The sequence below is a fragment of the Manacus vitellinus genome, unplaced genomic scaffold (genome assembly GCF_001715985.3).
Source record: "Manacus vitellinus isolate BGI_N305 unplaced genomic scaffold, ASM171598v3 scaffold_0_pilon, whole genome shotgun sequence".
In the NCBI taxonomy this organism is placed as follows: Eukaryota; Metazoa; Chordata; class Aves; order Passeriformes; family Pipridae; genus Manacus; species Manacus vitellinus.
The window spans coordinates 44,936,881-44,958,319 of NW_021938789.1; positions in this window are offsets into that span (position 1 = coordinate 44,936,881).

Genomic DNA, 21,439 nt, shown 5'->3' on the forward strand with positions numbered 1-21,439 from the left:
AAAACAAAGCTTCAAGCTCCAGCAGCTCCCACATTCAGGTCATTGACCCTATTTTAAGAAACAGGCTTTTGTGCTCATACATGGTTCCCATTCCCAGGACGGGGAGACAGAAGTGACAACCAGGGCCACATGCTGGTCTCTGGCATGACATGCTATGGCTTCTCCCAGGTGGTTCTTCCCTGGACAGAAAAAATCTGCCATTACATTTGGTTTTTATTAAATCCTATGATTTGTCCTGTGAAATGTTTCCTGATGTTTTGTACTAATGTTCTCATTATTTTTTTAGTGACAAAAGAATATAATTTGTTTCCAGGAGAGCAAAAGCCTTATTTTCTAACTGTGTTTATCTCACTTGGGAGTTTTTTCTAAATGCAGTACTATTAAGACTGCATAAATTTAAGCCAGGAGTGGTTTATGGCATGCTTAAAGTGTATCTCTAATTTGTTTATACTGTTGAGTTGGGCAGGAGGCTAAATGCATATTACTTCTTCTGGACACAATCCGAGGGCTTAGCTGTATCTAATTCAGACAAAGCTGATGAAATATTTCAGTCCAAGAAGCAGAGGCCTCTGTCTTAAGGAACTGCCCTCAATGGGAGGGCAATGGGAGTCTTTCCACTAATGTTTTCAGGGCATTGGATTTGAGAAGCAGAGAAGGCAGCATCTTGCTGCTACCATCATGGTCTCTTGCCCATAGAACAGCCAGGAAATAATAAATAGCTGTAGGTTTGCTGTACTTCCAGGCCAGCACATTCATCGCATACTCCTTAGGAGCTACCCTCGTGGTTGACTGATTTGCTGTGGTTAAGGTACAAGGAATTCAGAGATCCCATGAACCTCAGTGCTGGATTTGCCTTTATCCTTTGATAACAACAGAAGGCTGTTGTTGTTATCCTGTTCTTTACCACGAGAAATTTGATCAGAAGATTACATGTTGCCGTACCATCCCAAACAATTCAAATTTGTAACCCATCAGCATGGGCCCCCTCTATCTACCCTTTGGGTCTCACTCAGAGCCAGCTGGAGCTTGCAAGCAGATGTGGCATGTGGGACGCCCCAAGGATTAAACACAGAAATTTGCTGGCCAGAGCTCATATCACCTGAAGGCTGAGCCTGTCTTTGTGAGCTGTTGTCTCTGCAGAGATGCCCTACCTTTCTGAAATGTTTGAAGGCATGCATCACTCCTCAGCATGGGAATTCACAGCCATTTTCTTCAGCTTTTGCTGCAATTTGGATTCTCTGCAAAGCCCTCTGAGTACAAAGCCTTGCACCAGCAGCTAATGTTCGCTCCTGCTGCAGACTGAAGGGTACATTTGCAAACAGCAGAGGCACAAAAAGCATTCATCTCCTGTGCAGTTTATGGATGCTGCTTAGCATCCCAGGCTCTGTCTTCCAAGTGTATTCTTTCTTCAGTGCAAACTTGTGACAGAAAATTGGATTTCACTGAAGTATGAGGTGTTCGAAACACTCATTGCTTCTGTCTCACTTGAAAAACAGCTCTCTCTCAGCCCCAAGATATATTAATATCCTTCCCCTGTCACTTCCCCCAAGTTCAGCTACAATAGGAATGAAATTCAGTGGAAGTTGCAAGTACCAGATCATCTTTGTCAAGAAATGCTCCATGATGATTTGTTTCCAAGTTACATTTAATCAGCGTTTTTCAGAGACTCACAGACTAGTTCCCCCCACCCCCCCTTCTCTCACTGAAGTAAAATTAAATTAATTTCAGAATTGGATGAACCTTCTGTGTTTGCTTAGTCTAGTTTTGACTGGGAAGCTTGAGTTAAAATAAGGCTACGCTGGTCCTGATCTCGAACAAAGAAAATTGAGAGGCCTGAGGGATCTGTGCAAGGGAGGGAACACGTTTCCATCTGATGCTGCGTAGAGCTCATACCACAGTCTCCTGGGATGCTGGAGATTTCACTCTGTGCCACTTTTCAAGGAGACCACCATGCAGTCCCTTGAGGAAGCTGTGGTGCATCTCACGTCGCTCTGTTAGAAGTAAAATCTAAATTAAGATGGTGGAGGTGGTGGGTTTCTAGCTGAGGAGAGGAACAGGAAGACTTGCCTCCTAGAGGAGGAGGGCTCATAACCAGCCAGGCTCTGTAGAAAGATTTTAGGACTTGCTAGACATTTCTTTTTTAAACCTACAAAATCTGAAAAGCAAATTAATAGGATCTTTGAGTCATTCTGTGAAACCCGTAGCAAGCTGTGAAATTCTACTCAACAGCTAAACTTCTGTGTAAATTGTTTGGGCTATTTTACCCACAGAGAGGGAAAAAGCAAGAGCAGGAAGCTACAAACTGGGATGAACTAATGATGAAAGAGAACCTATGCCAGAGCTGAATTTCATTCCTCTCCATCATTTCAGTAGAAAAACTATGAACAGCTTCAGTCCTAGAAGGTTTCAGTGGAGGGCCATATGTGATGCAGCAGTTTTGCACTGGGCAGCTACGTGGTGTGGTGAAGGTCATCTTACAAAGCTGACACCTGGCATGAGGGGTACAATGAGAAGGACATACATATGTGTGTACTGCATCCTCTGGGAAAACCAGGGCAGTGAAAAAAGGTGCTATGTGTAAAGAAAAATGAGCAGAGTCATGAGCTGTTTTATGCTACTTTAGATCAAATCACCCCTGTAATGTTTTGGCTATTTTATCAGACCAAAATTTTGAGTGTTGTATATTACAAATAATTTTACTTACATGACAAAAGTTTTGCTAGAATGAGATAATAATGAGTCATGGTACTGAGTCATAGTGAAAGATGTCCTTGCATTTTCTTAGGATATTGAAACATGGACAGGGACTAGCCCCTGTTCCTCTAATGGTTCCTTACAACCTGTCTGTCTCCATGCCTTTCTTTGCTTTCAGGAAATCAGGATTACCTGATGGTCACTTAAACATCCTCTCACAACTGAGAGGATTTTTGTCATTTTTTAACTTTCCCTAGAGCTTTCTTTCACTTTAAATTCACCGCAGGACCAAAGAAACCTCATGTTCTTCAGAAATACATTGTGTGGTTGTTTATGGGCTAGCACTGACAGAAAGCCTGCGCTCTTCAAAACCTCCCAAGGGGCCTGGATACTACTGCATGGGGGATCTGTATTACTCAGACTCTGAAATATCCCAATGCCAGATCTCCACGTTTTTTGAGAAAACGCAACTGTCTTCAGAAAGAAAAAAATTCTCTTTTACTGAAGGGAAAAAGTAATATCCTCTGTGCTCAGGGCAAATTTCTCCTCTCAAATCAGCATGACAGATTGCATCTCGGATTGGGAGCAGCTCAGATATATGGGGAATGGAATAGGGACCTGTTTTCCATGCAGTGTGCCTGTAACTGTACAGTGTCGGTGTTAGCATGGCAAGCCAGTAGTCATCCCCTTGAAGTTTGAGCTGAATAGGAATTCAGCAACTCTGGTGATTACTTGAAATGCTTCAACTGGAAAGATTAATCTGGTATTTCAACCTCCAGACCCCCAGGTTCATGCATGGGATTTCTAGTACTCATTATGTCCTATACTGACTAAACACAGCAAACAGACAAAGCCAGGCATTCTGCTGTGACAATGTCACAACCATCCAAGATGAAATAGTATCTGTTCCACGCCTTTACGTAAGTAAAATTCAAATTTAGTTTTAAAAATATAGCAAGGATTGGATAATGCCTCTGTTCTTTTTCTCTCTCTTGCTTGTCCCATTATAGTCATTATTCTGCTTTTCTGCATGACACCTGTAGGAGTCCAGTTACTATCCCAGGGGCGCAGCAAATCTTTCCTGTCGTGATACAGAAACATAGTATTGGAAGATTCTTTAAGCCAGATGGAACTGGTTCAGTTTTACATAAAGTCCTTTACATAAAGGAATAATGCTGTTCAGTTAACATAAAAATTTTTTTTCCTTTGCCATCAATAACTTTGTCCCTTTCCCATATATCATTATAGCATTTCTGAACTGCATGTAAGGTTCACACATGGAAAAAATATTCTTCTAGTAAAAAATTTATTTTATTCCACTTATATCCTTAAACTTACTTTAATAAGAAGTATGAAAGCCATGGATGTTATATTCTGTGTTGTTTAAACATTCAGCATGAAATATCACCAAGTGTAGGTAATTGACAATTGACAACCACGTTGGTGGCTGCTGAGAACCTTATGGAGGTCCCCTTGTATCACACAGGGACTAGAAAGGAGAAGGGTTTACCTGTTTAGTTTAATGAGAACCTGCAGTTTGGGGCTCATGCTTTCCCCCTAAGGTTTTACCAGAACCTGTGGCAGATTTCCCTTTAGCATATTCTCTTTCTCTGCCCCTACTCTGCTCTTCTCCTAGGGGCAGGGGAAGAAAATGTACCTACATTTCAGATACTGACAACATGGCATAAAACCACTGGTCACTGCTTTGCATCATATTATGACTGTGAACCAGGGAGGCTAAAGGATGGTCACGCAGTGTGGTCTGCTGCCTTTCCTGCAAGAAAAATAATGTTTTCAGGGATGGCAACTGGAGGAGGGAATACTAAATCATACAGACTTTGGCTTTAATCACTCCTCCAAGAGGCTGAGTAGAAAGTTAAAACAGCTGGAGCCACAATTTCAGTGGTATTCCCGAAGATGATTAGTCTTTTGCAGGACTTTTTAAAGTGCCTAAGTATATCCTGTGATAATTGAAAAATTTTGGCATGGTGTCCATTACAGACAAGGGAAAACACTTTTTTTTTCACAAAAAGCCCAGCTGAGCCTTAAATCAGAGCAACTGATGTGACATGTTTACATTTGAGGGGGGAAAAAAACAAAATTAATGCAAAAGATTGTCTTGGCACCCGTCTCTTCTGCTGGGAAACTCAGCACCTGAAAGGCCCTGGAGACACTCTTCTGCAGGGGAGATGCTGCCATGCTGGTGAGCTATGACTTGTGGGGAAACAAGTCCAAGAGAGAAGTCTTCAAATCTTCAAATGAGTTTGAGTCTGGTGTCAAGAAAAACAAAAGCAGCCTCAGGTATTTCTGCAAAAAAAGGATGAAAATGTAGTTATGGGGAAGGTGGGTGTTGGGGGAGATGAGAGCTATGAAATGCATTTATTTCAATCTTGTGAAGTACCATAGCATATCAGAGCACTTCAGTGAAAATCAGGAGAGAAAGATTTTGACACAAATGTGTCTTCTGAATCAGCTAGATGCATGTCTCCCTGCCAATATTATGCATAAGTGAACTTTAAAAAGTGCTAGCCTCATCAAAATGAAAAAACAGATCTCTTCTTCCCATCTCCAGACAAGCTAAACTCTGAAGGAAAATACGTTGTTAGCTGCAGGAATAGGAACTTGGATGAGCATATAGGGCTGGATAGACCTCTGGAGATCTGCTACAGATTTTTTTTTTCTGAGAGTCTGAGTAGTTCTACAAGGAAAATATAAGTTTGTGTTACTGAAATAAAATCAATTTCTCATTTCTTCCTATTTCACACAGGCCCTAACTTTACCAGCTACTGTTGCAAAAATAACTAGAGTGTTCACAACTGAGAATTTAAATGGAATATGAGGTGCTATAATCCATCAGCACACTCAGCTTTTCTTGCATGCAGTGCAGGAGACTTAACTGGACTAGAGGCAGAACCTCTCTTCTAACACCACCAGGATCCATTGTGTTGTTGTAAGCTAAATTATCTCAAACAAGCTATGGGGGTCCTACTGGTGTCAGGCAAAACTTTCAGCTTGTTATTTTTTCTCCTCCAGTTTTCCAAAAGTGTATTTTCTGGATAGTTACTGCCAAATGTAACCTACAACCACACTAGTCAAAGTGCCATTGCGCTGCTCGAGTGGCCCAGAGAGCTGTGTTAGCGACGTGCAAGAAAATGAGGGGGGAATTGGGGAGTTGGAGGTCAAATCAGCAGTAGCTTGAACACCATCTACAGCTACTCTGGCCTGATGGAACTGCCACCTAGATGAAAAGAAAACATGTTCTGTCTGCGCCTTTCTGAACTGTGTTGTGATGTTTGTGAGGTTTTTGTCTATTTGTCTATACTTCAAACACTTTCTTTTAATTTTCATATGTTTCTGGGGAAGAACTATAATAGAAAGAGAAAAATTCGGAAATGTAGGATTTTCTTTTAAAATTAGTTCTCAGATCAATGAAAGAATATATTTGAAAATTACATTGGTATATTTTCAGTCTGCAAAATACCTTATTTTGCCATGAAAAAGATGAGTAACATTCCCTGAATACTGAAATTTGATTCAAAACTCACAAAATCGTGCTCTGATGTGGTACAGAGGAAGGTTTTTAAGATTATCTTCTCTTATTCTCAAAAGTAGCTAATGTTTGCATGAACAATCCAGCTTCTTGGCTAGCCATTGCCCACTGGACATGCTCTGATCTCTAGTGCACACCCTCCCAGTCAAGCCTGGACCCTAAATCTAAAATTCAGGAAACTTCAAGCTCTTTTGCCAAACCTAAAAAAAAGCCATGCTAGTTGTCAGTACCAGTGATCCTCTCTTCCCTCAAAACTGTGCCTAGGAGCAACGCCCCATCGCCTCTGCCTGCTGACGCTCGTGGTAAAAAAGAAAAACATTTTTCTGTTGACTTCAGCGAGGCAAGGAGTGGGCCCAACTTCATTCACACCCACGCTCTATGTTTAATTAGAAACTATTTTCCTCCAAGAGCAGGCATTTGAATTTCTTGAGATGTTGCAAAGAGCTTCAAGAAGGAGCTGCCGAGAGGTGGGGGTGTTTCAGGTAGGAGGAGGCAAATAACAGTTGGAGAAAAAAAAATAATTAGGGTCTTGGATCAGGGTAGTTTTGTAATGATCCATAATTAAAGGCTGTTTTCATGTTCTTCGTGCAACAGGAGAAGGGTTTTCCATCCCTTTCAGAACAAATTTGGTCATAATCTGGCTAAATCTATTTTCTAAACAGAGTTAATGTGGGCAGAGTTGCCCTGCATCAGGGAAGATACCATAGCCAGGAGGAACAACCACCTTGCACCAAAACTCACTTTCCTTTAGATGTCTTTTTCTAGCCTGCCATGGACCTTTTCAGCTGTGTGCCTTCAATGTGTGCCCCATTCCCAGGGTAATAGTTATTTGTGTTGTAAGGAGAAGGTTTGTGCTTGACAACGTTTGTGTCCGTAGCCTGCTTGTTGCTTGACCATCAGGATTTAGGTAGGAGCCATTAATTGTTTGCCTGGTATGTGCAGTTAAATGGAATTACTGCAGATTATGTGATGGTTTATTAGCAGTAGTAAAACACAGCTGAAGTCTGAGATTTCACCAGAGTTGTCCTAATTTGTATCCTAAAGACATGCTTGGAAGTTTGTGTTTGTAAATGCACTCACAGCTTGCACAATGTGCAAAACACAGAACTGGGGACTGAAAGTGGACCTCTGATCTCTGACCACAGGGAGATAATAAAAATCTCCTTCTTATTAAGGCCAACAATATCCAATCCTTACGTATAGGAAGGCAACTGAGATAACATTTGAGGCCAAAGCCTTGGACAGCAGACAGTAATATTTTGAGAAGTGCAAACATGGAGTGAAGTGTCTCTGAGGATGCTCCTTTCCTTGGGATATGTAAAGGAGAAATTGCTTTGGCCTTCCAAAGAAAACTTTCAACCCACCATATCCATCTCAGCTGGTGGAACACAAGAGGGATCGTGAGTGAACAAGTGAAAGCACTGCTCTCAGTTAGACGTGTAACAGGGACTTGATGGGAGTTAATAACAACTTCAAACCTTCTTATTAGACTCTCCAAAGCAGATAAAAATGGCAGGCATGTGTGCATTATCATACTGTGGAGACAAGCTAGACTGACAGCTGTTTCTGAAACCTGGTCATAGGTGTGGCAGGAGGTGCTGTTTTACTGGAGCTGTTCAGGGAAGCTGTGTGATGGCAGTGGTGGAGAACCCGGGGGGATAATAATAAGGTGGAGATATACAGTGACTCCCCAAAGCACTCCAGTGCCCACTGCTTTATTGAATCCCGGCACAGTCCTTCCTTCTGCTGCTTAATTCATTCTGATTACTCTATAGCTGACTAAAATTGAGTAAAACTGTCACTACCAACAGTGAAAATTAAGATATGCTGTGCTACTAGTGTGTATTTTCCTTTCAGTTTGGAGGATAATGTGTTGTGTTGTGGGGTCCCCAGGCTCTGCTGAACCAAGAGAGGACGAGAAGGAACTGGTGGGGTGGCACAAGGAGCTACCCCTCCAAGCATCTCCGTTCCAAGGGATGGGATGTTCAAACAAGCTGCTGTAGGCAATGCACTGCATGCAGCTCATAAAGTGGAAAATTACTGCTTCAGACTGCAGGGTTGAGGCTACCTTAGGAGAGATGATGGTATTATTTAGCCTCAGCATGCTGGATGTGAGGTCTTTTGTAAGAGCAACTGGGAAGTGGGATGTCACTGGAGATATCAGGGGGGTCTTAAGGAGTGTGAATATTTCAAGGGAATGGGGTTCACCTGAAGGCAAAGAAAAAGAAACAGTGCTACCTCGCTCTGCTGTTAGCCATCCGTTTTGCCCTCTTGCACTTGATATTACTGTTCCAGTTATGAAAAATTGTTAGTCTGATGCTGGATATTTCAAGAGCTGAGTCGCAGCTGTCAGGCTCATTGCAGTCCTGTCATTTGTTTGTAAATACTGTTCATTAGGAATTTCGTGTTGAACTGTAGTTCTTTCACAATCAAACTTTTACAAAAGAAGAGTTCTGATTTTCCAGAGAGGAAAATGCAAATGAAATCTTTAATTTGCTGTAGGCTTAGCACTGACTGAAATCTTTGTGTTCGTGGCACAGAAACAAAATATTGCGTTTTGAGTGAGTTCAGCACTGATCTGTACCACCCTGAATATGCTTTCTGGGCAATGAGTGTTGTGTTCCCAATCTCCCACTACTGCAGGTCCCCAAACTGTGCTGTTACCTGCCCATCTTGAAACAAAGTGGTACATGTAGCAGTGTGGTTTAGCTGCATCCTGCAGTCTCACCAGTGCCCTCGTTTTTTGGAGACTGTGCAGCTTCCTGGTGATAACTAGCCTACCACAGATTTCTCTATCCGAGGCTTAAGCTGGACCATAGGAAATACATTTTGCACGGGAAGCTTCACTGTGGGAGAGTGCATGGATGCACTATGCCTGAAAGTGTCAGAGCCAAAGCAGCTATTTTGATATGCCTCAACACACACAACTGAAACATTTTTTGTTTCAGCCAAAAACAACATGTTAAAAATTTGCATGTTCAACTTTGCATTAGAATTTGTATTTTAAAGTATTTTTAATCAATTACTTGCAATTTAATCAATTGCAAAATTCCTTTTTGCATAGGAATTCAGATTTTTGCTCTGGTGCACCGTAATCATTGATGATTAATTTGAGACACTACATTCTGACAATTGCTGCTTTTCTGTATCAGTGGCTAAGTAAGGTATGTTTTACAAACAGTAGCAAACTTTTAGGGAGAGATGGTTTAGTGCTATTTTCTGGCTGAAAACAGTGACCAGGGTACAAGTTAAGTGGGGCTTTCTGACCTGCTCTAATTTTTTCTTCTGGTTTGACTCAGAATTACTTCTTTCCTCCCAATGACTTATTACACTGTATTTTTTTTAATTATGTTTTTGTGTAACTACTGCTTGAGAAAGGGCACTATCCCTCTATTATAGGGCTTCTGGCACAAGGGGAAGCTAAGCATGATTGCAGCTTTAATATGTGATCATATTAAAATAAGGTTTTTTTAATCAGGAATCCATTACATGTAGGTGGGTTTTTATCAAGATGCAGTTAAAAATGTCCTGGTTTCAAGAAGCTTAAAAAGCAGTGTTAAGGTGATCTGCTAGAATTTTATTTTGGATAATATTAACTTCTGATATCCCACAGCCAAGATCTACAGGCTCTTTTCATTTTAGGGAACCATGTAATGAAGGCTGTAGTAGCTCATGTGCTGTAGTAGTGAGTTATGTGTCCTCTGCAGTGGCAGGCTGTGATTAAGGGGAGTTGGGTTTCCTCCTTGCACAACTGAGAGACCAGAAAAAAAGCCATGGAGCAATCCGATTGCTTGCTGTGCAGCATATTCATGACTAAGTAACCACTCCTGCTGATGCTGCAGTCCCAGGGCAACTCAAAATGAAACTCCAGCCAGCAATCAATGCAGCTAATTTTCTTTTTACTCTTTTTTTATTTTTTTTTTTCCTTTTGTGCAATGAAAACAAATTGGATGCCATGGATAGCTGCTTGATCCAAAGACTATACTTTCTTCCTGCCAATCAAGATAACAGTGAATCCCCCCCTCCCTTTTTTTTAAAATCTGTTATTGAGCTGCTCAGTGGGAAGCTCTGAATCCTTCATGCAGTCGTGGGGAATTTATTCTAGCGGAAAATTTACCATTCCTAAGGACAGCAAGTGTAACATTAAAAATCACTACAGCAGTGCTGTTTACTCAAGAATATGAATATAGTCAAGTTTTACCCTCTCTTGCTGATTAGCAAATTCATGCAGAGAAGATAAGGGTCCTGCCTGGGGAGTCTTCAGTGGGGAGCAAAGCTCTGTGGACAACTATTTTCCCAGAAATTACGTTGCTCTCTAAAGATATTAATAAACAGTAAGAAGTTTCTCATTCAGGTGATATTTACTTTATTTTGTTACTGATACTTATTGGGAAAAGCTTGATTGAAAAGTTTAGTGCCATTCTAGATAGGGGAAAAAATCATGAATGCTTCTAAACTGACTCACGATTCGATTAAGGCCAACTTGTCGGTTTGATAGGTCTTAAACTGATTTATAGTCTTGGCTCCTCCAGTGCTTTGAGAACTGGAAAATTCAGAACTTGAAGCTTACTGCTGAAGCTGACCTGCTGAGTTACTGAACTTTGAGAAAGATGGCAATGGAGACTGTATTGTTTATCATCTTCTCACTTCAGGAGTTACAAAGGGGATTTTATAACAGAAGTCAAAATTACAAGGAGGAGTTTAAAATTAGGCATGAAAATGCAAATAGATTATAAAAATGCAAAATCCAGAGATAATAACCTGAGTGTAGGCTGGACAGATTTTTCAATCTAAAAAAATGAACATTTTTAGACTGCTAAGGGTCCTTCAAAATAAAATTTCTGAAAAATTAGTGGAAAGAATGAGGATGGGTTAAGAAAGGAGGATGACAGTAAAGCTCAGAGAAAAGGGGCATTTAAGCAGCATTTACGTTTTTGTATCAGATAAGGTATAGAAGATTCATGCAAAGAAAATTACTCCTTTTATATGCTTTTTCCAAATTCAGAAAATAGAGATGAACATAGTACTTGTTCCACGCAAGTAGCAGAGAACAGACGTCAGCCAACTGTCCCAGCTGAGGAACCCAACAGTGCTGTTTCCAGACCAAGATGGAAATGAAAAAGGAAGTCTGAGGCATTATGGTGAAATTGTATCTGGTAGTTAGTTCTTTCAAATATGACTCAAAAGTTGTTTTCCATAGGATAATATCTCTGACAGGAGAATTTCAAATCCATTTTGATTTAAGAGGCAGTGAACTAGTCCATTGTGGAGGTTTTGAAAATCTTCCGTTTGTCACAAGGTAGATCTGGTGATAGAACTTGAGAATAGTATTCATATAGGATAATTATAAGTTCAGATCGGAATATCTTGTGTTTTGGGTGAATGCCCTTCCAATGGCAATTGCTAACTCTGTGGTTTTCCTCTCCCATTCTTGAATATCATATAATTTCTGTTCTAGACTTCAGCAGTGCTGCCAGTGAGAGTTTCATCAAAACCAATATGTTACTGCGGAAAGGGTCATTTTTGACTTGTCATACTTTTTGATGAAAAAGTAGTCAGAAAATTTTCAAGCCAGCTCTTATCACTAATGTCAATGCCATTCTTTCTGTAGAGGAAAAGCTTTTTGTAAGCAGTATTAAGTTTTTGTTTTGCCTATTTCTTCCAAATAAGCATTTCCAGAGACAGATCCCTTCAAATGAAAATGCTTATTCTGAGCCATCACAAGTTTTGTCCTAGATTTTTGGGGCTGTCTTGTTTCAGAAACATGTGGCAATTGCCGGTAGCGATATACTGAAGTTTAGACTTTGCCATAGCTGGACCTTGAGTTTAAAGCCTTAACCACATACATGTAACTAAGAAGTAGGAGTGCTTGAAGACAAATGTCCTTATATTCCTCTAGACACAGAGAAGGCAAAGAAGTGAGCAGCCTTGTACTCTATCCCAACCTGTACCCTAACATACTCTTCACATCTGCCATCAGTTAAATAGGATGTGTGCAGGTAAGTCACACATATCGGGATCACTGTGGATAAATTCTCATATGAGAGTCGTGAGCAGGGTTTCAAGCCACAAAAAGAATGCTGCCTGGTCATCCAGGCTTAGCAGGGTTGAAGGGAATGTGTGCTTTGCCTGACTTGGCCATGTGGAGAGGACAGGTGAGTGTCTTCACTGGTTCTCCAGCTTCCTCCTCACTAGCTTTTTGTCAAACTCTCTTGAGCCAAGTGCTTTTAATTTAAAAGGTGATTTTTTTTGCAACCATTTTGACTTCGTAGGAATGGGATGGGACTTAAACCTGCAGACCTCTCAAAAGTGAATTGTTGTTATGAAATATCTTTTATTCTGGCTGATAGTGAAAACAAACCTGAGAGTGTTGACTGTACAAATGCCCTGCTTTAGAGAGAGCCTTGGTATGCAAGCACTGTCACTCAGGCCTGTAATGATAGTGAACTACTGAGGGGAAAGCTGGGCAAAAAAAGGTTTTATTGAAGACAGCAATAAAGATTTTTCAGTATGGCTATCACACGTGGAAACCTGAGCTATCATCCCACTGGATACTACAGCATCAGGTGTCTGACAGAGTGAAGGAAGTAGATCTCCATATAGTACTCACACGGAAAACTCACATGGAAAACCCACTATGACTTTTGGCAAATTTTAATATTTTATTTAAAAACCCCAAAGAACAGTGAATTTATTATTTGTAATTTAGAGCAAATCTAGACAACAGCCCTGGCAGTTTCCCAAATTTAAAGTATCATAGTTGTTCATTACAGAGTGTGCTTGGCTTATGGACACTTCTTCAGGTCCACTCTCAGATATGAAGGTGCTAGTTATATTTTAGGAACAGCAGTGGGAGAAATGGAAACCTGTTGTTTCAATCAGCAGAGGCCTGCCAGTGGATGCTGAAGTTCTGCATGACAAAACACAATGTTTTAGTCACATATCCTTTTTCTGCTCCATCCTCAGCTTAATCTATCCTTAAGAGAGGTGTTCCAGTTTGGCTGCCAGTGAGTACAGGTTGATGAGTTCAGTTTTTCAGAATTTGTAATGTGGAGAATGGAAATATAAAGCCTGGTAAATTTAAAGGGTATATTGAAGAATGTTTGAGTTATGAAGTGTGTATCAGTCACCAGGGTAAACAACCAGTTGCTTAAACTTACTTTTTGCAAGGAGGCAGAAGTACAGACTGGAAGAGGAGGGGAATAGATTAAAGAATATTTAGATAAGATGAATGTACTCCAGTCAGCAGGCCTGATGAAATTCACCCCAGAGTACTTAAGGCGCTGTCTGAAGCAATCGCTAAGCCATTAGTGATTATCTTTAAGAACTCACAGAGGAGAGAGGAGGTCCCTGAAGACAAGAGAAGGGCAAACACAGTGTATTATATTTTAAAAAGGAGAAAAGGAGGACCCAGGGAATTACAGACCTGTCAATCTAACTTAAGTCCTTAAAAGATTCAGGAACAAATCATTAGACAATCAATTTGCAAGTAGCCAGCTGATACAGTGATGGAACCAAAAAAAAAGGAAAAATAAAAAGGGAAACAGGCTTGTCAAGAACATTTGATGTCAAATCAATCTAATTTCTTTCTTTGTCACAGTAGCATGTTTAGTGAATAAAGAGGAAGCAGCAAATGCACTAGCACTTGATTTTTAGTAACGTTTTTTGACATATATGACAGACTAAAGAATATGGTATAGATAATTATAATTACAATGGGGTAGATGCATAGCCTGTTGAAAAATAGCTCCACAGCAACAGCTAGTGCTGTAACACTGTCAGGGAGGATGATTTCAAGAAGGTCATTCAGCAGTTTCCCTATACCGAAATCTATCAAATAGTTTTTTATTGACAACTGAGCAACAAGCAAACAAAGTCAGTCTGTGGATGATAAAATCAGGAGATGCTAGAAATCCTAGGAGGTCAGGATCTAATTTGAAATAATCTACACAGCTTGAAGAAACTACTCCCAAATATTTAAATGAAATTCAATCAGGAAGAGTACAAAGTACTGTACTGTGCCTGGGAAAAAGAGATGTAGATACTTTGGCGGGGGGAGGGGGTGTGTGAAAATAACCAGGCAGCAGCATGTTTGTAGAATACTTGAGGATTTCAGGGAGTCATAAATTAAATGTTCTGGGTTACAGGAACAGGAGCATCATCCTTGAGATACAGCCCATATTTATTTTCCTTTCTTGGCTTCACCCATGGTACTGCAACCAGTTGCAGGTGCTGCCTTTTCCTGCAGATGAGGAGAAAGTGGCAAAAATCCAGGGAAAGCAGACATAACATGGTGCGCTGAGAAGCACAAACTGTGAGGAATTGCTGAGGGAATTGGGTTTGTTCACTTCAGAAAAGTGAAGGCTGACAGAGTAACATGGCAGCAGACGTCCAGTGTAGAGGTGGGGGCTGTGAAGGAGACAGTGAGTAATTGTTCTCTTTGGTTGTGGAGAGGATAACAAGCAGAAATTATCTTGATTTACCATTTAGTGTCAGGGTGAGAAGAGCTGGAGCAGTCATGCAAGGATGCTCCTTGCTGATTTTTTCTTTTCCTTAGGACAAGTCAGACAGTGCCTGTTGGGAACTCCTGGCTTTATGTCAGTGTGAGGAACTCATGCTACGAGGTTTCTCCTACAGCCACACATTTCTACTCAGAGAAAAAAAAAATATGTAAAAATGTTCTTATCTCTCAAGTTTCCATTTAAATGTTGCTTTGACTATGTGCCAGAAATTGTTTGATTTGATGGTCTTACATTGCTCACCATGAAAATGTCAACATTTATTCCCCATTACCCTCCTCTGTATTGAAGATACTGCAGTATTTTAGTTCATAATAAGCCAGCTGGTCCATTACACATACTCTCTTTGTGAACATCAATTACTGCCTGCTTTAGACTCTCCTTCCTTCTCCATGGCAGCATCACTCCAAACCTTATTTCGTGGAAGATAAGAGACAAAACAGGCTTATATAAATATTAATTGAGAATGTTGTGAAAAGAGATTATCTGAGAATCTGTCCCTTGGAGAGAGCAGCAGAGCAGATTGTTGCATTAAAAACATCTTAATGCAGCTTTCCAGCAGAACAGACACCCCTAAATACTCTGAATAATCAGATTCAGACACAGGCAAAAACCTGTGGCTTTTTTGTTGTGTTGCTAGCAAGGGTGCAGCTCCTGATTTGCATAGTTGGGGTTCTGCTGACCCCCGTATGGATCTGAGGGGTCTGTGGGACTGAGCCAAAACTGCTCCCGCAGAGGCAGCTGGGGGAGTGCAAAAACAGCCCTGTCTCTCCAACATCCATCCCACATGGTTTCATGGCACCACACAGCCTGTCCGATGCGCGAGGGGGACAGCTCTCTCTGCCTCAAGGAAAGCACAGGCTGTGCAGACCTCACCCACAGCACCCGGTATGTGCTCCCACACACCACCCCTGCCAGGTGCCAAACCTGCACCGCTATAAGAGAAGGTTGCACGAGCATCTCCCTGAAATCTCCCTGGAGACTTGGGGCCCCAGCTGAGCCATATTTTCACCAACACTTATCCGCTGCCTGGCTTAGGGGCATGTGGCTCAACCCACAAGTCAGTGACTATTTTTCCCAATGCCACCACCTATTGCAACCCAGGCAGTCCATTCTTTAAATAGTATATGGGCTACCCCACCACTGAGAAGTCCTTGATTATAGGGTATGTTAGCAATAACCCCACAGTTAATGTCTGCTGGTTTGTTAGAGTGGCAAACACCCTCAGCTTTGCTTTCAGCTATTAATTAACCAACCAGTCATTAACTGCTGCTAACAATTGATTTACAGGGAATTATTGCTTAAATAGCGGGAGGTATTTAAGAGGAAAATAAATTAAAACAAAGAACTGCTGGATCCTTGGGCACAAAAAGGACTCCTTGTAATATAGAGCATGGCTGCTACAGCACTGTAATTACAGAGTGATAAACAGTGATTGGGAAGTACGTTCCTTTCCAGAGACAATGACATTATGTCTCCTGGAAAGAGTCCTTTTGTCTACACTAATTGAATGATCTGAAATGAATGATGTTATCAGAAACCTAACTGAGGCAACTAATGTTATATTTATGGGTTATCAAAAATGTTTAATCACTGCTGCGGTCTCTCTGAGATGTGTCATGGACACTGCAGCATCCAAAAATATGACTGAGGGCCGGTGTGGCACATTAACTTAATTACAAAGGAGAATTGCAAGTTCTTCCATTGGTTCTGCCTCTCTCCACACTGGCAGAACAAATGAGACCTATTAACCTAAGCGCAAGCCAACACCACCTCCTAATGACATTTTTCCTCTCCGTGGACAGAAAGTGAACGAGTGGTTGCATAATTTTTTTCCTGGGAAATAGTGACCCAAATCAATTTACGGAGCTTGTGACACATGAAACCCCACTCACAACTCCTCCTGTTGAATCTGCCTGTGTTTTTGCTGCCAAGGTCAGTGTTTGGGTTGACTAAGCAGGCGTTGCTGTGCTGGTCAAGGTGCATTTGCCCTTTCCTGGCCAAGTTAAGCCGTATTTCACTGCCCTCTCCTGGAGTGAGAGGCTGCCTGCTCTGCTGTTCTTTTAGGCCTTTTTGTTACCCCAGCACTAGCAAAAATGTATTTAGTACTGGGGACACAGGGAGAGGACTGCTGCTTTTTCAGACCTGAGGCTGTGATTTCTCTTGCTGTGAGACTCCGCATGAGACAGATGGAGAAGAGATGGGAAGTATTGCTGAAAAAATAGATCCAATGCTTCAACTTCGGAGATTGTTTGCTTTAATTGGATGTATGTTTCCCTCTCACCTACATTTCTGGGAGTTGCTTTCTTGTAAATGGGCTCGTAAAAGTGTGACCCATCCCAGGTGGCAAGCAGTTCCCATGGGGAGATTCAAGAATAACTGCTGAAGGTGTTTTGCTTGAGGATTAGAATACTGAAGTATACAGGAGCTAAGAAAAACATCTGACTTGCTATGGAAAGAAACAGCACATCTTTGGTCATTTTTAGAAAGTAAATTGGCAAAACCCTGAACAGAGTCCTGTTCTGCTGCCTACTGCCAGCAGCTATGTCCTAACCTATAGTCCCACCTCTCTCCCTTCCATTTGCCTGGATGAATCCGTGGAAATTGTATACCTAAACTGTGGGGACACAGAACTCCACACCCCTCCGCCCACTCCCAGTTGCAAAACCTCAGTCAAAACCTCAGGCTTTGTATCTAAGGTTCATAAATGCTGCAAGAATTATTTCCTCAGTCCTGAAATGAATGCAGACATTTGTGAACGAAATTTTAAACTCCCAGGCTTTCTCTCGTTCGGCTTCAGCTGGTTTGACCAGCGTGTATATGTTTTGGGTTTAGCTTTGTTATGGATATCCTGAAAAGCAAAATCCATAATAACCTCTTGCTTTTGATAGCTCCCTTGCCCTTTCATTCAATACATATAGCTACAAAAATATTTAACCTTTTGATTATCTGTAAAAGTCATAGTTGTTTATAAAAGGCTGTAGAGAACAACAAAAACGGAGCAGGAAATGACGATTGGGATATTTTGCATTTCTTCATCCTACCATTCCTAAGTGACTAGCTCTCAGTATGTTTCTGTACCAGGAGGTGGCACTGACAATTGCAGGGATCTGCAGCAGACCTAAGCAAAAAACTGGCTGGTAAAACATCTCAGTTGATATGAAGTATGACTACAGCTGTGTAAATCTTCGAAAGGGTCTGCATCTCTATTTTGGCTTAATTTAGCTGCCTGAAGAAAAACGGGAGACAGCCTTTCTCTAGCCAAAATTCTCAATTCAGTCTCAAAACAGCAGTACAGGAGTTTTATGGGTTATCATAGGACGCGTAAAAATGAGTGGCTGCTAGCAAGGAGAATATCAGTAGTGTGGTTCCCTAATGCATTTATAGTATTTCAGAACATCATCAAACTGTTATCCAGTCATACATAAGCTGCCCAAAATATTCCTGAGAACGTTCTGGTGCTCCTGGGGGAGGCAGAATTAATATTGGCATGGGTTTTGGACTAAACACTCTTTTGTGATCATTGTAGAACCAGAACATCCTACATAGCTTCAGACAGTGCAATGTGTGACTGCTAGATGCCTGGGACAGGGTAGTGCTTTGCATCTTGGGGTGAATGAAGAGATATCAGAGTAAGGAATCCTATTTGAGCTGTTTCTCAGACTTTGGTCTATGGATGGTGGTACTCTGTAAGTTATCAGGAGGTATCCTGCTTAAAAGTTACAAAATTATTTTGAAACTCTCATGCGTGTGAGCAAGGAAAGGAGTAAAATTGCAGAATTAAAGTAAGAAGTGAACAATTTTATGTCAACCTGCCTGGGTTTTGGTTCTGATTGAAAATATTGCAGTAACACTGAACAGTGTAGTCTTTGGGAAAAACAAATGTTTGCTTGTTTTATTGTTTATTTGTTTTTAATATCTGGTATCACTCTTGCTTCCAGAGTGTCCTCTCAGAACTGTGAGGAAGAACAGCAGCTTTCTGCCTTCCATGAAGATGGGGCTTTTTTCCCCTGGGTCTTTCAGAGAGCAGAGAGGGATACAATCTTATCTTGAAAAATGTGAAGGGGTCTTGTGGTATCTCTTGCTTGAAGGCATTTTGGATATACTAGAAATGTGTCATTCAAATCTCCTGTCAGCCTAAGAAATTTTAAAGTCACATTTGTGATCTCCAAATAGTTTTGTCAGTGCAAAGCTATAAGCATAAAAAAGGTACGTCTTTCTCAAAGCTCATTCTAGAGCTTGCCTATTTAGTCTCCTAAGCCCAATGGGGGCATAAACACAAGGTGCTGATGTACAGCAGCTGTGCACATGCCCAGATGTGGACCTCTCCTTGCACAAAACCTGCTTCCAGTTCTTGGCTCAGCTCAGGCGGAGTTAGCCGGGCATCTCAAGCACAGTCCTCTTCAGGCTTACCCTGGTATGCCTGAGGAGTAAGGTGTAGCTGGAAAACTAAATAAATTGGGGTCTGTTGGAGGTCTCAATATTTTCAGACACTTGATGTGACTGGTTTGGTGGGGTATAAAGCTCAGTCCCTCTCATTAGACACAGCCTATCCAAACTTCCTCAGGTGGGGAAGCAAGCAGACTGTTTCCCTTTTTTAGTTCTATGTGTGAGTATGAAGGAGCCAATAAAACTAATAAAAAACAATGATTGATTTAATTTATCTAGTGGTGGTTGACTGATTGTATCACCAGCTCCTCTCAAAACAGTTACCATAGTAATGAAAAATATCGGTAAGGATTTAGATTTTTAGGAACAACAAATGCACAATTTAGTCCAAGGAATATCTAAGAAAGAAGTGATTAGGGGGAGATCATACTGGATTACTTCTCTGGTTGGTATTTCCCTGTGCACATCACAACATAACTACAGGCCCTATTCATTTGCACACCTGTTCTTTGCTCTTATGTCTACATCTTCCAAGATCAATACGGATTGTTTATTGAATAAATTTACTTCCTTCTTTAATTAGGCTTTGACAAACTCAAATGAAAATGTCTTGCCTAACAGTCAGCACAGTTCACTTTTTATGTTGTGGGAATTAACCTGCCATTTATTTAATGTCATCTTTTTTTTCTCACATTTAATCAATATTAATTGATCTCTAGTGTTCTTAGTTCAACTTAATGAAGTATTGCGTGTTTGAAACAACCATCTAGCTGATGAGGTAGATATGGTAATTACTTTGTTGGGTTTTTTTTCTGTTGTTACCTAATTAATGTGGGTTTTTTTCTAATTTCAGCTTTCCTTTGGAATACAAATTCAAGGGACTTCATAAAGGGAGAATGACTCCATTATTATGATGTTGAACAAAATATTAGAAAAACTGCTATACTCCATGCCAGGGCATTAGTAGCAGCATTTAAAGCGAGCTTATTTTGTGTTCTGTCCGGTCAAATTTTTTTTTTTTTTGGTGACTATTAGAGAACTGAGGTCAAGCTACAGTAAAAGAGGCTCTGAAGAGAGTCTATGAGCAATTTTAAGACCCTGATTAGTTCGTGGGTTTCAGGTACTTGAATGAGCTTCATGTGCAGTGTTGCCTGCAGTCATGGATAATTCACAGACTGGTCATTATCTTAAATGTTTTGGGGGATTTTTTTTGTTTGTTTGTTTGTTTGGTGGTGGTGGTGGTTGGTTGGGTTTGGGGTTTTTTTTTGGTTTGGTTTGGTTTTTTGTTTGTTGGGTTTTTGGGGTTTGTTTGTTTGTTTTGTGGTTGTTTGGTTTTTTTTATTTTGAAATGCAGAAGAACATTTATTCACCCTCCTAATTTTTCTTAGACACTTAATGTATCATTAAGTCCCTGTTTAAGAGTCCAAATAAATGTTTCAAGGGTTGAGTGTGAGCAGGAAAGGTCTGCAGCAAGGGCTGTGAGCAGCTCTGAAAACGCCTGCAAAGGTTTTCCTTGCTCCAAGCTATGCAAAATACTTGAGCCAAGGAAAGAGAAGGCTGACATATGGATTAAGAATTGTTGAGCACTGAGTGCTTTTGAGACTGAAGATCTGGCAGCAAATAAGGTGAACCAAAGCATAGCTTATCTGTTTGACTGGATTTCCAGTGCTAACAAGTCCCTCGTCCAGGAAGACAGATTCGTGAGGGAGGAGCGAGGCTGAAAAATTATTTTTCACTGAGGATGCTTTCACAGGTGCTCTTCCCTTTTGATTCCCAAGCAGCTTTTTTCTTCAGCTGTGTGCAAGGATCACCTGTGCCTGGTTGCCAGAAATTTGCACTTGAAGGGCCATTTTTTTTTATGAAATATCAGGGCAGGGGGCTTCTCAAAAGCCTTGAGATTGGTCTGTAACTATCTGGAATTTTTGTCCAGCACTGCTCATCAGAAGTTAATTCTATTTCACCTACAGGATTTTGTTCAAGATTATTTTATCCAGAACATTTAAGGTATTGACAAATTGTAAAGAATAAAAACAAAACACTGACGGAAAGCCTAGAAAAGAAAAAGCTCTGGGGTGACCTTATTGTGGCCTTTCAGCAGCTAAATGGAGCCTACAGGAGAGCTGGAGAGAAACTTTTTACAAGGGCATGTAGTAATAGGACAAGGGCGAATGACTCCGAACTGAGAGGCTAGGCTTAGAATAGATATTAGGAAAAAATTCTTTACTGCAAGGGTGGTGAGGCACTGGAAGAGGTTGCCCAGAGAACATGTGGATTCCCCATCCCTGGA